General features: G+C 38.8%; 1 pseudogene; it reads left to right on the plus strand.

Annotated features, from left to right (window-relative positions):
- Window positions 1-17,730: 17,730 nt before the first annotated feature.
- LOC127690913 (mas-related G-protein coupled receptor member B3-like) lies at window positions 17,731-18,688 on the plus strand (annotated as a pseudogene).
- The last annotated feature ends 2,318 nt before the right edge of the window (window positions 18,689-21,006 follow it).

The following is a 21,006-nucleotide window of genomic DNA, read 5'->3' on the forward strand; positions in this document are numbered from 1 at the left end:
CATTAGCCAGACTAACCAGAGGGCACAGAGATAGTTTCCTAACTGACAAAATCAGAAATAAAAAGGGAAAATAACAACAGAAACTGAGGAAATTAAAAAAAAAATCAGATCCTACTAAAAAAGCCTATAGTTAACACAACTGGAAAATCTGGATGAACTGTACAGTTTCAGATACCAACTAGAGAGATACCAACTACTAAAGTTCAATAAGGATCAGATAGAGCATCTAAATGGTCCCATAACCCCTAACGAAATACAAGTGGTAATTGACAGTCTCCCAACCAAAAAAAGCACAGGACCAGATGGTTTTAGAGCAGAATTCTATCAGACTTTCAAAGAAGACCTTACACCAGTACTCTGCAAACTATTCCACAAAATAGAAACTGAAGGCACCCTAACAAACTCATTCTGAGAAGCCACAATTTTGCTGATACCAAAACTACACAAAGATCCAACAAAGAAAGAGAACTTTAGAACAATTTCCCTTATAAATATCAATGCAAAAATACTCAATAAAATTCTTGCCAACTGAATCCAAGAACACATCAAAACAATGATCTACCATGATCAAGTAGGCTTCAACCCAGGGATGCAAGGATGGCTCAATATACAGAAATTCATCAATGCAATCCACTACATAAACAAACTAAAAGAAAAAACCCTGCATGGTCATTTCATTACATGCTGAAAAAGCATTTGACAAAATTCAGCAACCTTTCATGCTAAAAGTCTTGGAAAAAACAGGTATTCAAGGCCGAAAACTTGACATAGTAAAAGTAATATACAGCAAACTAGTAGCCAGCGTCAAACTAAATGGGGAGAAACTTGAAGTAATCCCACTAAAATCAGGGACTAGACAAGGCTGCCACCTCTCTCCATATCTTTTCAATATAGTACTTGAAGTTCTAGCTAGAGCAATTAGGAAACATAAGGAGGTCAAAGGGATACAAATTAGAAAGGAAGAAGTCAAACTATCACTATTTGCAGATGATATCATACTATACTTAAGTGACCCAAAAATCTCCACTAGAGAACTCCTACAGCTGATAAACAACTTCAGCAAAGTGGCTGGTTATAAAATCAACTCAAGCAATTCAGTAGCCTTCCTATACTCAAGGGATAAGCAGGCTCAGAAAGAAATTAGGGAAATGATAGCCCTTCTCAATAGCCACTAACAATATAAAGTCTATTGTTGTGACTCTAACCAAACAAGTGAAAGGTCTGTATGACAAGAACTTCAGGTCTCTGAAGAAGGAAATCTAAGAAAACCTCAGAAAATGTAAAAAATTTTCCAACTCGTGGACTGGCAGGATTAATATAGGAAAAATGGCCATCTTGCCAAAAGCAATATACAGATTCAATACAATCCTCATCAAAATCCCAACTCAGTTCTTTATAGAGTTAGAAAGAGCAACTCTCAAATTCATCTGGAATAACAAAAAACCCAAGATAACGAAAACTATTCTCAACAGTTAAAGAACTTATTTGGGAATCAGTATCCCAGACCTCAAGCAGTATTACAGAGCAATGTTAAAAACTGCATGCTGCTGGTACAGTGACAGGCAGGTAAGTTAATGGAATAGAATCGAAGACCAAGAAATGAACCCACACACCTATGGTCACTTGATCTTCCATAAAGGAGCTGAAACCATCCAGTGGAAAAAAAGGTAGCCTTTTCAACAAATGGTGCTGGTTCACCTGGAGGTCAGCATGCAGAAGAATGCAAATTGATTTATTCTTATCTCCTTTTACTAAGCTCCACTCCAAATTGATCAAGGACCTCCACCTAAAACCAGTCACACTGAAACTAATAGAAAACAAACTGGGGAAGAGCATCGAGCACATGGGCACAGGGGAAAATTTCCTGAACAGAACACCAATAGGTTATGCTCTAAGATCAAGAATTAGCAAATGGAACCTCATAAAATTACAAAGTTTCTGTAAGGCAAAGGACACTGTCAAAAGGACAAATCAGCAGCAAACAAATTGGGAAAATGTCTTTATCAATCATACATCCAACAGAGGTGTAATATCCAAGATATAGAAAGAACTCAAGAAGGTAGACTCCAGAGAGCCAAGTAACCATATTTAAAAATGGGGTACAGAGCTAAACAAAGAATTTTCACTTGAAGAACTTTGAATGGCTAAGAAACACCTTAAGAAATATTCAAAGTCATTAGTCATTAGGGAAATGAAAACCAAAACAACTCCGATATTTCATCTCACACCAGTCAGAATGGCTAAGATTAAAAACTCAGGAGCCAGAAGGTGTTGGAGAGGATGTGCAGAAAGAGGAACACTCCTTCACTGCTATTGGGATTATAAGCTGGTAGGACCACTGTGGAAGTCAATCTGGTGGTTCCTCAGAAAACTGGGCATGACACTTCCGGAGGGCACTACTATACCACTCCTGGTCATATATCCAGAGGATTTCCCGGCATGCAATAAGGACACATGCTCCACTATGTTCATAACAGCCTTATTTATAATAGCCAGAAGCTGGAAAGAATCCAGATGTCCCTCCAACGGAGGTATGGATACAGAAAATGTAGTATATTTACCCAATGGAATACTACTCAGCAATTAAAAACAATGAATTCATGAAATTCTTGGCAAATGGTTGGAACTGGAAAATATAATCCTAAGTGAGGTAACACATTCACAAAAGAACACACATGAAATGCAGTCACTGATAAGTGGATATTAGTCCAGAAGCTCTGAATACCAAAGGCACAACTCACATATCAAATCATTCCCAAGAAGATGGAAAGAGAGGGCTCTGGTCCTGGAAAGGCTTGATGCAGCATTGTAGGGGATTACCAGGTCAGAGAAGTGAGAAAGGGTTTATTAGGAAAAGGGTGGAGGGAAGAGGGCTTATGGGACTTATGGGGAGGGGGGAACTGGGAAAGGGAAAATCATTTGAAATGTAAGCAAAGAATATAGAAAATAAAATAAAATGAAATAAATGAAGAAATTCTCTAAAGAAATACAGGGAAATACAATCAAACATGTAGAGGTCTTTAAGGAGGAAACAAATCCCTTGGGAGTAAAGGAAAGGGCATCCAGGGACTGTCCCACCTGGGGATTCATCCTTATTAAGTCACCAACCCCCAACACTATTGTTGATGCTAGGAAATACGTGCTGAAAGGAGCCTGATATGGCTATCTCCTGAAAGGCCCTCACAGACTCTTACAAATACAGAGGTAGAAGTTCACAGCTAACCATCGGACTGAGCATGGGGTCCACAATGGAGGAGTTAGAGAAAGGACTGAAGGAGCTGAAGGGATTAGCAACCTCATAGGAAGAACAACATTATCACCAAATGAGATTCCCCAGAGCTCCCTGGGACTAAGCCATGAACCAACAGTACACATGGCTCCAGCTGCATATGTTGCAGAGGATTGCCTTGTCAGGCATCAATGGGAGGAGAAGTCCTTGGTCCTATGAAGGCTCCATAGATCCCCCAGTGTAGGGGAAGTGAAGGTGTGGAAGGTGGGAGTGGGGTGGGTGGAGAAACACCCTGATAAATGCAGGGGGAAGATGGGATAGTGGTTTCTGGGAGCAGGGGTAGGGGAACTGGGAAAGGGGATAATATTTGAAATATAAATAAAGAAAATATCTAATAAAAATACAAAAATATACAATTAAAAGGTGAAGGAAATAAAACTTCGTGAACGTTCTAAACATGGAAATAGAAGCAATAAAGACAATGCAAACTGAGGGAATCCTGGAGATGGAAACACAAGAGAAGAGAAGAGAAACAACAGATACAGGCATCACTAACAGAATACAGAAGTAAATGGAATCTCAGGTGTAGAAGATACAATAGGAGAAATAGATAAATCAATCAAAGAAAATGTTAAATCTAAAATTCTCCTGAAAGATAAGATCCCAGAAATCTGGGATATCATTAAAACTCTAACCTAAGAATAGAAGAAGTTGATGAGTCAAACTCCAAGGGCAAGACAATATTTTAATCAAGATCACAGAAGAAAATTTCCCCAACCTAAAGAAAGAGATACCTATGAACATACAGAACATAAATTCAACTGGACTAGAATAGAAAATCATTCCACAACTTAATAATCAAAACACCCAATCTACAGAACAAAGAAAAATATTAAAAGCTGCAAGAGGAAAAGGCTAAGTAACATACAAATACATTAGACTGGACCAGAATAGAAAATATCCCCAGCATATAATCAAAACACTAAATCTAAGGAAGAATGAAAGTATATTAAAAGCTGCAAGAGTAAGAGGCACACCTATCAGAATTACACTCAACTTCTAAATAGAGACTTGAAATGCTAGAAAGGCCTGGACAGATATCTTTTAACTTTTAAGAAAACCACAGATTGGCGGGAGACCTGGTGTGCACCCAGAGGCAGTCTGGAAGCTCACAGCACAGCTTGCTCCCGTGACACGGAGCTTAGGCTTCAGTCCTGAGGCCTCTGGCTGTAGCTCTCAGACCTCTCCTCTTCCGGACCCAGATCAGCCTAGGTGGCAATACCACATCTCCAAGTCCTGCAAGAGGCAAGAGGGGCTTCCGGGCGGCCAGCAGGGAGAAGTCAGTGTGCTCCGGTGAATCCAGCGGGCCCCAGAAGGAGCCTTCAGGTGCCTGCTTTGGGATCTGAACAGCCTGGGCCACAGCACTCGGTCTCCAGGAAGTGTGGGAGACCTGGTGTGCACCCAGAGGCAGTCTGGGAGTGCACAGCACAGCTTGCTCCTGTGACATGGAGCTTAGGCTTCAGTCCTGAGGCCTCTGGCTGTAGCTCTCAGACCTCTCTGCTTCTGTATCCAGATCAGCCTGGGCAGCAACACCACATCTCCAGATCCTGCAAGAGGCAAGAGGGGCTTCCGGGAGGGCCAGAAGGGAGGAGTTGGTGTGCTCTGGTGAATCCAGCAGGCCCCAGCAGGAGCCTTCAGGTGTCTGCTTCTGGGTCTGAACAGCCTGGGCAATAGCACCCTGTCTCGAGGCAGTGCAGGAGGTAAGCTGTGCACCAGAGGCCACCTGGGAAGGGGCAGCTTGCACTGGTGAGTCCAGCATTGACAAGACCAACTAACACCAGTGAGAACTAGATGGCAAAAGGCAAACGCAGGAACGTCACTAACAGAAATGAAGGCAATATGGCAACATCTGAACCCAATTCTGTTTTACCAGCATGTCCTGGATACCCAATCACACCAGTAAAACAAGATTTGGATTTAAAATCACTGGCCATGATGCTGGTACAGGAACACATGAAAGACATACTTAAAGAAATTCAGGAGAAAATGGATCAAAAGTTAAAAGCCCTTGCAAGGGAAACACAAAAATCATTGAAAGAAAACCAGGAGAATACAAAAGCCAATAAGGAGGAAACGCAAAAAACACTTAAAGAAATACAGGAGAACTTTGGTAAACAGGCTGAGGTCATGAAAGAGGAAACACAAAAATCTCTTAAAGAATTACAGGAAAGCACAAACAAGCAAGTAAAGGAGCTAAGCAAAACCATCCAGGATCTAAAATCAGAAGTAGAAACAACTAAGAAAACTCAAAGGGAGACAACTTTGGAGATAGAAAGCCTTGGGAAGAAATCATGGGACATAGATGCAAATATCAACAACAGAATACAAGAGATAGAAGAAAGAATCTCAGATGCTGAAGATACCATAGAAACCATGGACTCAACAGTTAAAGAAAATGCAAATTGCAAAAAGCTTGTAACCCAAAATATCCAGGAAATCCAGGACACAATGAGAAGACCAAACCTAAGGATTATAGGCATAGATGAGAGTGAAGATTTACAACTTAAAGGGACAGCAAATATCTTCAATAAAAATATGGAAGAAAACTTCCCTAACCTAAAGAGAGAGATGCCCATGAATATACAAGAAGCCTATAGAACTCCAAACAGCCTGGACCAGAACAGAAATACTTCCCGCCACATAATAATCAAAACACCAAATGTACTAAACAAAGAAAGAATATTAAAGGCAATAAGAGAAAAAGGCCAAGTAACATAAAGGAAGACCTATCAGAATTACAGCAGACTTTTCACCTGAGATTATGAAGGCTAGAAGATCCTGGGAAGATCTCATGCAGACTCTAAGAGAACACAAATGCCAGCCAAAACTACTATACCCAGCAAAACTGTCAATCACCATAGATGGAGAAACTAAGATATTCCATGACAAAACCAAGTTTACCCAATATCTATCCACAAACCCAGCCCTACAAAGGATAATAGGAGGAAAACAGCAATACAAGGAAGGAAACTTCACCCTGGAAAAAGCAAGATAGTAAGCTTTCATCAAACCCAAAAGAAGTTAACCAATCAAATTTTAAAAATAAGGTCAAAAATGACAGGAAGTAACAATCAGTATTCTTTAATATCTCTTAACATCAATGGACTCAATGCCCCAATAAAAAGTCATAGACTAACCGACTGGATACGCAAACAGGACCCTACATTTTGCTGCTTACAGGAAACACACCTAAGGGTCAAAGACAAACACTACCTTAGAGTAAAAGGCTGGAAGACAATTTTACAAGCAAATGGTCTCAGGAAACAAGCTGGAGTAGCAATTTTAATACCAGATAAAATTGACTTTCAACCCAAAGTCATCAAAAGATACTCCGAGGGACACTTCTTGCTGGTCAAAGGAAAAATACAACAAGAAGAACTCTCAATCCTGAACATCTATGCTCCAAATGCAAGGGCATCCTCTTTAGTAAAAGAAACTTTATTAAAGCTCAAAGCACACATTGCACCACCTAACACAATAATTGTGGGTGACTTCCACACTGCACTTTCCTCAATGGACCGATCAGGAAAACAGAAACTAAACAGGGACACAATGAAACTAATTGAAGCTTTGGACCAATTAGAGTTAACAGATATATATATAGAACATTCTATCCTAAAGCAAAAGAATATACCTTTTTCTCAGCACCTCATGGTACCTTCTCCAAAATCAACCATATAATTGGTCACAAGACAGACCTCAACAAATATAAGAAGATCGAACTAATCCCATGACTCCTATCAGATCACTATGGAGTAAAAGTGGTCTTCAATAGCAACAAAAACAACAGAAAACCCACATACACGTGGAAAATGAACAATATTCTACTCAATGATACCTTGGTCAAGGAAGAAATAAAGAAAGAAATTAAAGACTTTTGAGAACACAATGAAAACGAAGACACAACATACACAAATCTATGAGACACAATGAAAGCAGTGCTAAGAGGAAAACTCATAGCCCTGAGTGCCTCCAAAAAGAAAATGGAGAGAGCATACATTACCAGCTTAATGACACACCTGAAAGCCCTGGAACAAAAAGAAGCTATTTCACCCATGAGGAGTATAAGGCAGGAAATCATCAAACTCAGGGCCAAAATCAATCAAGTAGAAACAAAGAGAACCATACAAAGAATCAACAAAACCAGGAGCTGGTTCTTTGAGAAAATCAACAAGATAGATAAACCCTTAGCCAGACTGACCAAAGGGCACAGAGAAAGTATCCAAATTAACAAACTTAGAAATGAAAAGGGAGGTATAACAACAGAAACTGAGGAAATCCAAAAAAAATCATCAGATCCTACTACAAGAGCCTGTACTCTACACAACTGGAGAATCTGGAGGAAATGGAGAATTTCCTTGACAGATACCAAATACCAAAATTAAATCAGGACCAAATAGATCATCTAAACAGTCCCATAATGCCTAAAGAAATAGAAGGAGTCATAGAAAGTCTTCCAACAAAAAAAAGCACAGGACCAGATGGTTTCAGTGCAGAATTCTATCAGACCTTCAAAGAAGAGTTAAGACTAATACTCTTCAAATTATTCCACAAAATAGAAACAGAAGGAACACTACCCAATTCCTTCTACGAAGCCACAATTATGCTGATACCAAAACCACACAAAGATCCAAAAAAGAAAGAGAAATTCAGACCAATTTCCCTTATGAACATCGATGCAAAAATACTCAATAAAATTCTTGCCAACCGAATCCAAGAACACATCAAAACGATCATCCACCATGATAAAGGAGGTTTTATCCCGGGAATGCAGGGTTGGTTCAATATTCAGAAATCCAACAATGCAATCCACCACATAAGCAAACTCAAAGAAAAAACCCGCATGGTCATTTCATTGGATGCTGAAAAAGCATTTGACAAAATTCAGCATCTTTTCATGCTTAAAGTCTTGGAAAGAACAGGAATTCAAGGTCCGTACCTAAACATAGTAAAAGCAATATACAGCAAACCGGTAGCCAGCATCAAACTAAATGGAGAGAAACTTGAAGCAATCCCACTAAATTCAGGGACTAGACATGGCTGCCCCCTTTCTCCTTATCTTTTCAATATTGTACTTGAGGTACAAGCTCGGGCAATTTGGCAACATAAGGAGGTCAAAGGAATACAAATTGGAAAGGAAGAAGTCAAACTATCATTATTTGCAGATGACATGATAGTCTGCGACCCAAAAAACTCTACTAGAGAACTCCTACAGCTGATAAACAACTTCAGCAAAGTGACAGGTTATAAAATCAACTCAACCAAACCAGTGGCCTTCCTATACTCAAAGGATAAACAGGCTGAGAAAGAAATTAGGGAAATGACCCCCTTCACAATAGCCACAAACAGTATAAAGTATCTTGGGGTGACTCTTACCAAACATGTGAAAGATCTGTATGACAAGAATTTCAATACTCTGAAGAAGGAAATGGAAGAAGACCTTAAAAAATGGGAAAACCTCCCATGCTCCTGAATCAGTAGAATCAATATAGTTAAAATGGCCATTTTGCCAAAAGCAATATACAGATTCAATGCAATACCCATCAAAATCCCAACTCAATTCTTCACAGAGTTAGAAAGAGAAATTATCAAATTCATCTGGAATAACAAAAAACCCAGGATAGCTAAAACTATTCTCAGCAACAAAAGAAAGTCTGGGGGAATCAGTATCCCTGACCTCAAGGAATACTACAGAACAATAGTGTTAAAAACTGCATGGTATTGGTACAGTGACCGGCAGGTAGATCAATGGAACAGGATTGAAGATCCAGAAATGAACCCACACACCTATGGCCTCTTGATCCTGGACAAAGAGGCTGAAAATATCCAATGGAAAAAAAGATAGCCTTTTCAACAAATGGTGCTGGTTCAACTGGAGGTCAGCATGTAGAAGAATGCGAATTGACCCATCCTTGTCTCCTTGTACTAAGCTCAAATCCAAACGGATCAAGGACCTCCACATAAAGTCAGACACTCTGAAGCTAATAGAAAAGAAGCTGGGGAAGACCCTTGAGGACATCGGTACAGGGAGAAAGTTTCTGAACAGAACACCAATAGCATATACTCTAAGATCAAGAATTGAGAAATGGGACCTCATAAAATTACAAAGTTTCTGTACGGCAAAGGATACCATCAAGAGGACAAATCGGCAATCAACAAATTGGGAAAAGATCTTCACCAATCCTACATCAGATAGAGGGCTAATATCCAATATATATAAAGAACTCAAGAAGTTAGACTCCAGAAAACCAAACAACCCTATTAAAAATGGGGTACAGAGTTAAACAAAGAATTCTCACCTGAAGAACTTCGGATGGCAGAGAAGCATCTTAAAAAATGTTCAACTTCATTAGTCATTAGGGAAATGCAAATCAAAACAACCCTGAGATTTCACCTTACATCAGTCAGAATGGTTAGATTAAAAATTCAGGAGATAGCAGGTGTTGGAGAAGGTGTGGAGAAAGAGAAACACTCATCCACTGCTGGTGGGGTTGCAAATTGGTACAACCATTCTGGAAATCAGTTTGGCGGTTCCTCCGAAAACTGTGCACCTCACTTCCAGAAGATCCTGCTATACCACTTCTGGGCATATATCCAGAGGATTCCCCACCATGTAATAAGGATACATGCTCTACTATGTCCATAGCAGCCCTATTTATAATTGCCAGATGCTGGACAGAACCCAGGTATCCCTCAACAGAAGAGTGGATGCAAAAAATGTGGTATATCTACACAATGGAGTACTATTCAGCCATTAGCAACAATGAATTCATGAAATTCTTAGGCAAATGGATGGAGCTAGAGAACATCCTACTAAGTGAGGTAACCCAGACTCAAAAGGTGAATCTTGGTATTCACTCACTAATATGTGGTTATTAACCTAGATAACTGGAATACCCAAAACATAATCTACACATCAAATGAGGTACAAGAAGAAAGGAAGAGTGGCCCCTTGTTCTGGAAAGACTCAGTGAAGCATTATTCGGCAAAACCAGAATGGGGAAGTGGGAAGGGGTGGGTGGGGGAGAGGGGGAGAGAAGGGGGCTTATGGGACTTTCGGGGAGTGGGGGGCTAGAAAAGGGAAATCATTTGAAATGTAAATAAAATGTATATCGAATTAAAAAAAAAAGAAAACCACAGATTCCAACCTACACTACTATACCCAACAAAATTGTCAATTACCTTAAATGGAGAAAACAAGCAAAACCATATTCAAATATATATCCAAAAATTCAGCACTACAGACAGATATACTGAAAGGAAATTTCCAACCAAAGTGGGATATCTACACCCAAGTAAAAAACAGAAAATAAGTAATTCTATACCATGAAAAGCAAAACAAGGGAGGAACAGGTGTTCACAAGCATGCATGTATGAACACTCACATATATCACATCACACACAAATATACACATACTAATGCCATTAACATCAAAATGGCAGGAATCATTAATTACTGTTCACTAATATTTCTCCACATCTATAGACTCAATTCCTTATTAAAAAGACATAGTCTGACAGAATGGGTTTGAAAACCGGATGCTTCAATGTGCTGCATACAAAGAACATACATGTCTCAGTACTAAAGATAGACATTACCTCTGAGTAAAGGGCTGTAAAAAAATTTTCCAAGCAAACAAACCCAAGAAGCAACTTGGCATAGATATTCTAATATCTAATAAAATAGATTTACAACCAGAAGTAAGCAGAGAGAGAAGCCTACTTCATACTCATCAAAGGAAAAATCTACCGAGATGATATCTCACATTTGTACATCTATGCTACAAACATAAGGACACCTACATTTGTAAAGGAAACATTACTAAAACCTAAATAATACATTAAACTTTACACATTAAGAATAGAAGGCTTCAATACCCCATTCTCATCAATAGATAGGTCATCCAGAAAAAATAATAAAAATAACCAATGTTATTAATCAATTGGACTTAGAAGATATCTGCAGAACATTTCACACGTACACAAAAGAAAATACCTTCTTCTCAGCATCTCATAGAACAGTCTATAAATTGGCTATATATTTGGTCACAAAGCAAGCTCCAACAGATTCAAGACAATTGAAATAACACCTTGTATCTTATCAAACCACCCTGTATTAAAGCTGGACTTCAACAACAACAGAAACACCAGAAAGCCTACATACTCACGGAAACTGGACAACTCTCTACTCAATGATCTCTGGTCCAGTGAAGAAATAAAAAATTAAAGACTTTCAAGAATTCAATGATAACAAACACAGAGTATACCCAATTTTTTGGGACATAATATAAGCAGTTCTAGGAGTAATGTTCATAGCACCAAGTGCCTTCATAAGTAAATTATTAAGTTCTCATATTAGCAATTTAAAAGTACATCTGAAAAGATATAGAAAAAAGAATCTAACATACAAAAAAGGAGTAGAAGTCAGGGCAAAATCAAAATTAGGGACAAAACCAAGCAGTTAGAAACAAAGAGAAGAGTATAAAGAATCAAGGAAATTAAGAGGTGGTTCTTTGAGAAAATCTACAAGATAGACAAACCCTTAGCCAAAGTAACTAAAAGACAGAGAGACAGTTTACAAATAACCTAAATCAAAAATGAAAAGGGAGAGATAACAATGCACAATGAGGACATTCAAAAATCATCAGGTTATTCTTCAAAGAACTGTACTCCACAAAATTGGAAAATCTGAACAAAGTGGATAGTTTTCTATACAGATGCCACTTCCCAACATTAAATCAAGGTCAGATAAAGTATTTAAACAGCTGTATAACACCTAAGAAAATAGAAGTAGTCATTAAAATTCTCTCAATCAATAAAAGAAGAGTATAATAATACTTCTTAAGCTATTCCACAGAATAGAAATGGAAGGACCACTTTTAAACCCATTCTATGAGGCCTGATTTACTCTGATACCTAAATCACACAGGCTCAACAAAGAAAGAGAATTTCAGCCCAATTTCTCTTATGAACACTGATGGAAAAATATTGAATTAAATACTTGCAAAATAAATACATGAGCATCAAAAACATCATCTACTGAGAATAAATAGGTTTCTTCCCAGGGATGCAGTAATTATTCTATATATGAAAATCCATCAAAATAATCCACATGATCATCTCACTTAATGCTGAATAAGCCTTTGACAAAATCCAACATGCTTTTATATTAAAAGTCTTATATCAGCGATACAAGGTACATACATAAGCCTAATAAAACAATATACAGCAAACCAATACCCAACATCAAATTAAGTGGAGAGAAAATTAAAACAATTCTACTAAAACCAGGAATGAGACAAGGCAGCCCACTTTGTCTATTCAAGACAGTACTTGAAGTTCTTGCTAGAGCCATAAGACAAAGGAGATCCTGGGGATACAAATTGGAAAGGAAAAAATGTCACAGTATCACTGTGGATGATGCGATAATGTATATAAGTCATTCCCAAAATTTTACTAAAGAACTCCTACAGCTGATAAACACCTTGAAAAAAGGGAATGGAAACAAAAAATAACTCAAAAATATGTAGCCCCTCTTTATCATTATTTTTATGTTTGTTTCGTTATTGTTGCTAATTCTGCCAGCATAGAGTTAGGTCTGATACTAAGATCCTGCTCCATCACTGGCTCACATTGCTTGGCATTGCTCACCTTTTGGATGAAAGAAGTTAAAAAAATAATGCATGCTAACAGGCAACAGGAGACAAAGGGGTTGGCTGGGATAGAGGATTAGAGATAGGAGCCAGGCCAAATATTAACAGGTTTGTGAAGAGCAAGACTCAAAAGGGTGGCATTCAGGGCAGATCTGAGTATAAGAAACCACAGGTCTTTCTGCCTCTCCTGATTATCCTTCCATAAGCACCAGTTACTCTGTAGTGCTACCACACTGACTGTCTCAGGGGACTCCACTCTTTTCCCCAGAGCAGCTTACCACCTCCTATAAGAAGAATGGAGGACAGGTAAGATGCTTTTGAGACATTCCTCTCAAGCTATCATCTACTTTTCTTAGTCTGTGACCAACAAATATATCTCAAGATGGAGAATCCAAAGAGCCATGTGTTTCTGCAGCAAAAGTCATAAAAAGTTCCTCATGACTTCTTTGTAGGTATACATACTGGGCTGCTGGAAGCAAGTGGACCTAGGAAGTCTGCTCCCTTTACAATTTTCCCCCATCTTCACTAAATATACTGCTGAAACATGGTGCTATTGTGAGAATTCCCCCAACTAAAGTCATTCCCTTGATTAAACAAGCAAGCATGTGGTGACAGGCATTGTCTCTAAAAGCATAGTTTTAGTAAGTACCTCAGTCTCTTGTGTTTCCTGAAATGGAAAGTTTCCATTTTTTAATGCATTTCTCTGTCAATAGGAAATATGATCTAAAAATGAGTGACTAGGAGGATCACAATTAATTATTATTTATCAGTAATGTACATACTTGGGGCTGGTGAGATGGCTCAGTGTTTAAGAACACGGACTACTCTTCCAAAGGTCCTGAGTTCAAATCCCTACAACCACATGGTGGCTCATAACCATATGTAATGGGATCTGGTGCCCTGTTCTGGTGTGTTTGAAGACAGATACACTGTACTTATATATAACAATAAGTAAATATTTAAAAAAAATAATGTACATACTTAAGGAAAGTTACTTTATATGTTTAAAGCATCTCTGACCTCCCACCCCCAATAACAAGGAGTGTGGAACCTTATTAATTGTAGTAAAGTAGAAGTAGTTTGCACCTAGAGCTGTCTGTTGCTGTGTTTGCATGGTCCATGTGCTCTACTCTGGGCATTCAATATTGATTAATTGCTTTCTTTGATAATTCCGCTTATGCCCAATGTACACTGACTACTCTATCCCAGTTCTCTCAACTATCCCTCCCATCTCTGTCGATCTCCCCCTCTCCAACTTCCTTTTTGAGATTATGATTTTTTATTTTATTTTGTAACATTTATTCTGTATGCCAATTGGGTCATTTGATCTATCTATTGTCACCTGATTTGGTTACTAATGGGTACCTGATTGAAGGCCATGATTTCTGCTCTCCTTTAATCCCTTCCATATTAATTATTCAGCTGGGAGAATTCTCTCTTTGAGAATTCATCCTCCCTCCATGCTTGGCTGTTCTGGGGGTCATTTTTTTGTGAATAATCTGTGTGAGTATACTCACCTGCTTTGTGTCTGTGACTGAAATGACTGTGTCTTGGGGAGGAGATGCTACTTTGAAGCTCCTTTCTTTCTCATATTCTTTCTGACTTTTCTTCTGCAGTGTTATTTGAACTGATTTCTAACACTAAGAGATTATTACTTTGTATAGAGTGAACTTCAAATCCAATCAGCATGCAAGTTACTTACATAACTATACCTATTGCACAAGTGTGTACATCTAACTTGGTAGGCTGGCCTCATAGATTGCAGAATTCATAGCTAAGTAAGACCATAGATACAGTCTGTACCAGAGAAGGAGTCATAACTTTTTCAGTTACAGCTACTTACATGAAAATTTCACAATTTCATTTTTACAGCTGAATAAATTCTCACTGTATATATGTTCAATGTATATTGATATTGTGTATATGTATGTTGTTGATGGACTTCTAGGCTCATTATCTGTTCTAGTTTTTGTGAATAGAAGAGTAGTAAACATGAAAATGGATAACTATTGTTATTAGGATATGAAGTCTTTAGGATACGTGGCAATTCATGGTATAGTCAGGTACTATCTTACCATCACTGTTGCTGTGATAAATATCATAACCAAAGTACGTTACAGAGGAAGGGTTTATTTGGCTTATGCATCCACATTTCAGTTCATCATAAAAGGATGTCAAGATAGGAACTTGGAACTAGAAGTTCATGCAGAGACCACAAGTAATGCTGCTTTCTGGCTTGCTCCTTATGGACTCCTCAATCTGCCTCCTTATAGAACCTGGGACCACCAGTCCACTGATAGCACCTCAGATAATGGACTTGCCCCTTCCCTGTCAATCACTAAAAACATTCCCTTAAGACTTATGTACAGGCTGATCTTCTTTTTTTCTTTCTTTTTTTTTTTTTTTTGATTCGATATGTTTTTTATTTACATTTCAAATTATTTCCCCTTTTCTGGACCCCCACTCCCTGAAAGTCCCATCAGCCCCCATCCCTTCCCCTGTTTTCCCACCCAACCCTTCCCACTTCCCTGTTCTGGTTTTGCCCTATACTGCTTCACTGAGTCTTTCCAGAAAAGGGGGGCCAATCCTTCATTCTTCTTGTACCTCATTTGATGTGTGGATTATGTTTTGGATATTCCAGTTTTCTAGGTTAACCCCCACTTATTAGTGAGTGCATACCATAATTCATCTTTTGAGTCTGGGTTACCTCACTTAGTATGTTCTCTTAGAGTCTGCATGAGATCTGCTCAGGATCTTCTAGCTTTCATGGTCTCTGGTGAGAAGTCTGGTGTGATTCTGATAGGTCTTCCTTTGTATGTTACTTTACCTTTTTCTCTTACTGCCTTTAATATTCTTTCTTTGTTTAGTACATTTGGGGCTTTAATTATTATGTGGCAAGAGGTATTTCTGCTCAGATCCAGTCTGTTTGGAGTTCTGTAGGCTTCTTGTATATTCATAGGCATCTCTCTCTTTAAGTTGGGAAAGTTTTCTTCCATAATTTTGTTGAAGATATTTGCTGGCCCTTTCAGTTGTAAATCTTTACTCTCATCTATGCCTATAATCCTTAGGTTTGGTCTTCTCATTGTGTCCTGGATTTCCTGGATGTTCTGGAATACCAGCTTTTTGCATTTTGCATTTTCTTTGACTGTTGAGTCAATGGTTTCTATGGTATCTTCGGCATCTGAAATTCTTTCTTCCATCTCTTGTATTCTGTTGTTTATATTTGCATCTATGGCCCCTGATTTCTTCTCAAGGTTTTCTATCTCCAAAGTTGTCTCCCTTTGTGCTTTGTTAGTTGTTTCTACTTCTGTTTTTAGATCCAGGATGGTTTTGCTCAGTTCTATCATTTGTTTGTTTGTGTTTTCCTCTAATTCTTTAAGAGATTTTTGTGTTTCCTCTTTCATGACTTCTGCCTCTTCACTCAAGTTCTCCTGCATTTTTTTTTGCATTTCTTCTTTATTGGCTTCTATCTCTTGAGCCTTATTCTCCTGCATTTCTTTAAGTGAGTTTTGTGTTTCCATTATACGGGTTTCTAGCTTATTCATGTTCCCCTGTATTTCTTTAAGAGATTCATTTATGTCCTTTTTGTGTTCTTCTAGCAGCATAATGACCAGTGATTTTAAATCCAAATCTTGTTTCTCTGGTGTGTTGGCATAACCAGGAATTGCTGATGTTGGAGAGTTTGGTTCAGATGCTGCCATATTGCCTAGATTTCTTTTAGTAGCATTCCTGTGTTTGCCCTTTGCCATCTTGTTCTCTGGAGTTATTTGGTCTTGTCTCTGGCTGGTCTTTGGGCTTCCTGAGGGGCTCTGGGGCTATTACTGCAACACTATATGGCTGGGTTTCCCCTGTAGCAGATTGCTGATGTGCTGTTCTCCTCTTGGGTGCCCTTGCAGCCCTAGTGTGCTTTGCCCCAGATTGTGACTGTGAACCAGATGGTGCCCGTTTGCACCTTCATGGAGTGCTGAATGTTGCATGCTGCCGGGACCTTTTCCGAGTGCTGATCACTCTGCAGCAAAGTTCCCCTTGGGCTATGACTGTTAATTCGGTCTGAAAGTGCCGGGAGAGTCTGCTGGGCTAACAACCTCCTGGCCGGGTTGACACACAGATGGTCCACCGAGCAGCCCAGTTCTTGGGGTCAGTCCAGGGCCTGTTGGAGCCTACCTTGGGCTATGCTTACTAGCTGGCTTTGCCTGCTAGAGCTCTCTGGCATCTTGTAGGCAAAATGGCGGCGTGTGCTCCGGGCCCGGGCCAAAAACTTCCTGGCTGGTTGGCACCCCGATGGCCCCCCGATAGAAAAATATGGAATAAATCCATATTTTTCCATTGGATACCCTGCCCCCACAAGCCAGAACTGTAAACAGTTCTTGGTCATGCTTCTAGCTTCCAATTTACCTAAGCATAAAACATCTATTCTTATGACTGAAATTTGAGTTCAGAGTTCTATTTCTAATATAGACTGTGACACTGAATGTTTTACACTGAGGGTGCCAGCTACTCTCATAACAGTAGAAAGGCATGACTTGTAGATAGCCAAGATAAATACAAAATGGATTTAAATTAAGAATTCAGAAATACTGGTTTTGATAAGTCCTTAATGTCTACAATACTGTTTCACTTCTTAGTTACCAAGTTAGTCATTAGTGCATAGCAGGGAGTTACCGAGTATCAGGGAGTACACAGACAGCATATGCTCATATCAATTTTATTTATTTACTTGTTTATTTATTTATTTATTCATTCATTCATTCATTCATTTACAGTAACACTAGTGGAGCTTTCCTAAGTATGGATCTAAGAACCTCACTAAGAATCTCCATAGCACTGAATAAAACTGACATTCATACTTCACTTTGTTCCATCAAGTTACAAGTCATGAATTTTCTTTCCCTCATCATTTCCCCTGTTGGGATGGGACTCCATGTCATAGTGCGGTGGCTCCTGTGCTTCCACATGCACAGGAATGCCTTCTCTCCCTATATCCTCAACCTGGCTGTGGCTGACTTTCTCTTCCTGTGTCCTCACTGTATATTTTCCCCTTTTATTGTCCGCAGTCACTACTATATTATATTGTACATTAGACAGATTTTGGATACTGTGACAATATTTGCTTATCTTTTTGGCCTGAGCATTATCACAATCATTAGCATTGAGTAGTGCCTGTCTGTCATGTGGCCCATCTGGTATCACTGCCAATGTCTGAGACACACATCAACTGTCACCTGTGTCTTACTTTGGGGTCTATCCTCGTTGTTTCCTGTTCTGCAGATGAAGGCATGTAGTTTCCTATCTAATACCTTTGACGACTCTTGGTGCGGTATAATCAATATAATCTCTAGTGCATGGTTAATAGTTTTATTTGTGGTTCTCTGTGGGTTCAGCTTCATTCTGCTTCTGAGGATCACAGCAGAACCGTGTGATCAGGCTGTATGTGACCATTGCACTCAGAGTTCTGTTCTGCTTAATCTTTGTTATTCCCTTCGGGATCTACTAGATAGTTGACCAATGGAATGAAGAAAAATTTTCCATTAGAGCTTGTTGTTTTTCACATGATATTCTATACCTATACTTTATTAACATCTGTGCCAATGCTACCATTTACTTCCCTGTTGGCTCCATTAGGCATGGCAAGCTCCAGAGGGTGACTCTGAAGCTGATTCTGCAGAGAGTCATACAGGACATCCCTGAGGAAGAAAGTGGAAAGAGGCATCCTTCACGAAATCCCAAGGAACTGGGAACACTCTAGTGCAGCAACTGAGAGCTGCTTTGATAATATAGATGTGTTTTGAAGATAGAAATAGTTCTTCCTATTTATGGAGCCTCTTTTCACAACCTTGTTCAGTTTGTTACTTAATCTTTCATCAGTTATAAAAGAGAACAGTCATTTATGGAATGTTGAGACATTCATGATTTGTCCTACACTGTAGCATTTTTGAAGCTATGTTCCTGAGGGCTCTACCATCTTATTTTAATTGGACTCCTTATAAGTGTTTGGGGGCTGTTGATGATGAATGACAATCCATTCTTCATTGGAAGGCTAAAGGAAGGGTGGCATTTCTTTAGTCACTGAAATTTATTGTGTTTAAAAAATGTTATATCTTGCAAATTTTTATTTGTTTAAAAACGCCTCTTTCTCAGTGGTTCAAAAGTTAATAGATAAGTTAATAGATACACTTTATAATCCTAGTCCTTATTAATTCTGCAAGTTATAAAGAATCTATGGAGTGATGGTCTTTCTCATATAAATTACTTAGAAAACAAATATACATTTTCAATACAGGTTTGTTAAATCTCTAGTTACCCACTGGAGTAACCCATCAAGTTCACCATGTCTTTAATTTTTGTCATTGTAAGGGTTCTGTCATGTTTTTGTAATGAAATTCATCAACCTCTATGAACATGGGAAGATGGAGAATCTCTATTGTTTTCATCAAAATGCCTTGCTTGGCATTCTGTTGTCATGTCTTTTCACTTTCCTCTCTTGGCTTTGCCATGATTCCCATCTCTCTAACTTTCTAATTTCTCATGACAGATTTCCAATGAGATTCTTTACATTATGTTCCTTTGAAATCAAACTTGCTCAGGTTTACATAATTTTATTGAGCCTACACCATTTATTAATTGAATTGTGAATATTTAATAACATTTTCTATTATTTCTTTTCAGTTTTGAAATTCAGTATGTGGTGTTTTCAATTAAAGCACAATTAGGTGTGCATAATATGTACAGATCAAAAGAAGCTGGTCAACAAAGATTTCTAAGTGTGTGGTTCTATAGGATCTGGAAGCCACCCAGAGCGCGCGCGCACACACACACACACACACACACACACACACACACACACATACACACACACAGGGAGAGAGAGAGAGAGAGAGAGAGAGAGAGAGAGAGAGAGAGAGAGAGAGAGAGAGAGAGAGAGAGAAGGGAGGGAGAGAGAATGAGAGAGGGAGAAAGGTATAGAGGGAGGGAGGGGGAAGGAGAGGGAGGGGGGGAGAACACCTCTCATCTCCATTTCATCTCCATTTCCTTCAATCATGACTCTTTGCCTCAGTGGTCAACATTGTTCACATTTCTGTTCCAATATTTTGGAGTCCAATTTTAAGAGGGTAGCATGAAGATTGGTGTACATGTGGTAAAATGGTTGTTATAGTTGAACAAAGTAACAAATACATCATCTCATGAAAGTATTAGTTTTCAAAAATCTCATATTAGGAAAAGTCCTGTTTGCAATGCACTGCTATTTCATAAGGATCTCATGCTGTCAATTACTGTAGTGATTTGTATGAGAACTGCCCCCATAGGCTCATGGGATTTTAATTCTTGGTCTCCACTTGGTGGAATTTTGGGAATGATAAGGAGGTAAGGCCTCATTGAAGATGTGTCACTGGTTGTAAGGTGCAATATGTTTGCCAACAGGGTTGGCTGACACACTTTTGGCTGCAGGAACACTGTCAAACTAAATAATTCATCTCTGGATTTCTAGTGTACTGTGTCATTGCTCTTTCTTGTATACTTGTTTGTTTTGCCCTTTTCTATACCATATTTGTCCTCAAATACAACTTTGTTAAAAATTTCTGGGAAAGGGGTTGAGGACATTACTAGGGAAAGGAATGGCTTTGATGTCTGTGGGAACAATCTGCTCTGGCCCTGGCCATTCAATCAGCCAACACAGGCACAGTGGGACAAGGGATTCTGGAGGTGAAGGGTAAATGTCTTAATTGGTCTCTGGGAAATATTAGGGCACTCATGATGACTAAATTGTACCAGAAAATATTTGAAGTAGGAAATGTTTTTGAGAAATCTGTAGTTTTAGTAGTTAAGAAAATTGAAGACCTCAAGGAACTGGAACACTGGACCTGATCACTAAGGAGAGGTCCATAGAAAATACAAGGGACAAGATAGAGGAAGAAATAGCTGGGTCTACTAGATTAGTGAGCAATGGTAAGAGGCTCATGAAGAGGAATCTACAATAATTGAAAATTTGATCCATAAATATTATAGAGGAATAGTTGGAATATAAAATATAATATATGATATAATATAACATAATATAATGTGATA

The sequence above is a fragment of the Apodemus sylvaticus genome, chromosome 1 (assembly GCF_947179515.1).
Source record: "Apodemus sylvaticus chromosome 1, mApoSyl1.1, whole genome shotgun sequence".
Lineage (NCBI taxonomy): Eukaryota > Metazoa > Chordata > Mammalia > Rodentia > Muridae > Apodemus > Apodemus sylvaticus.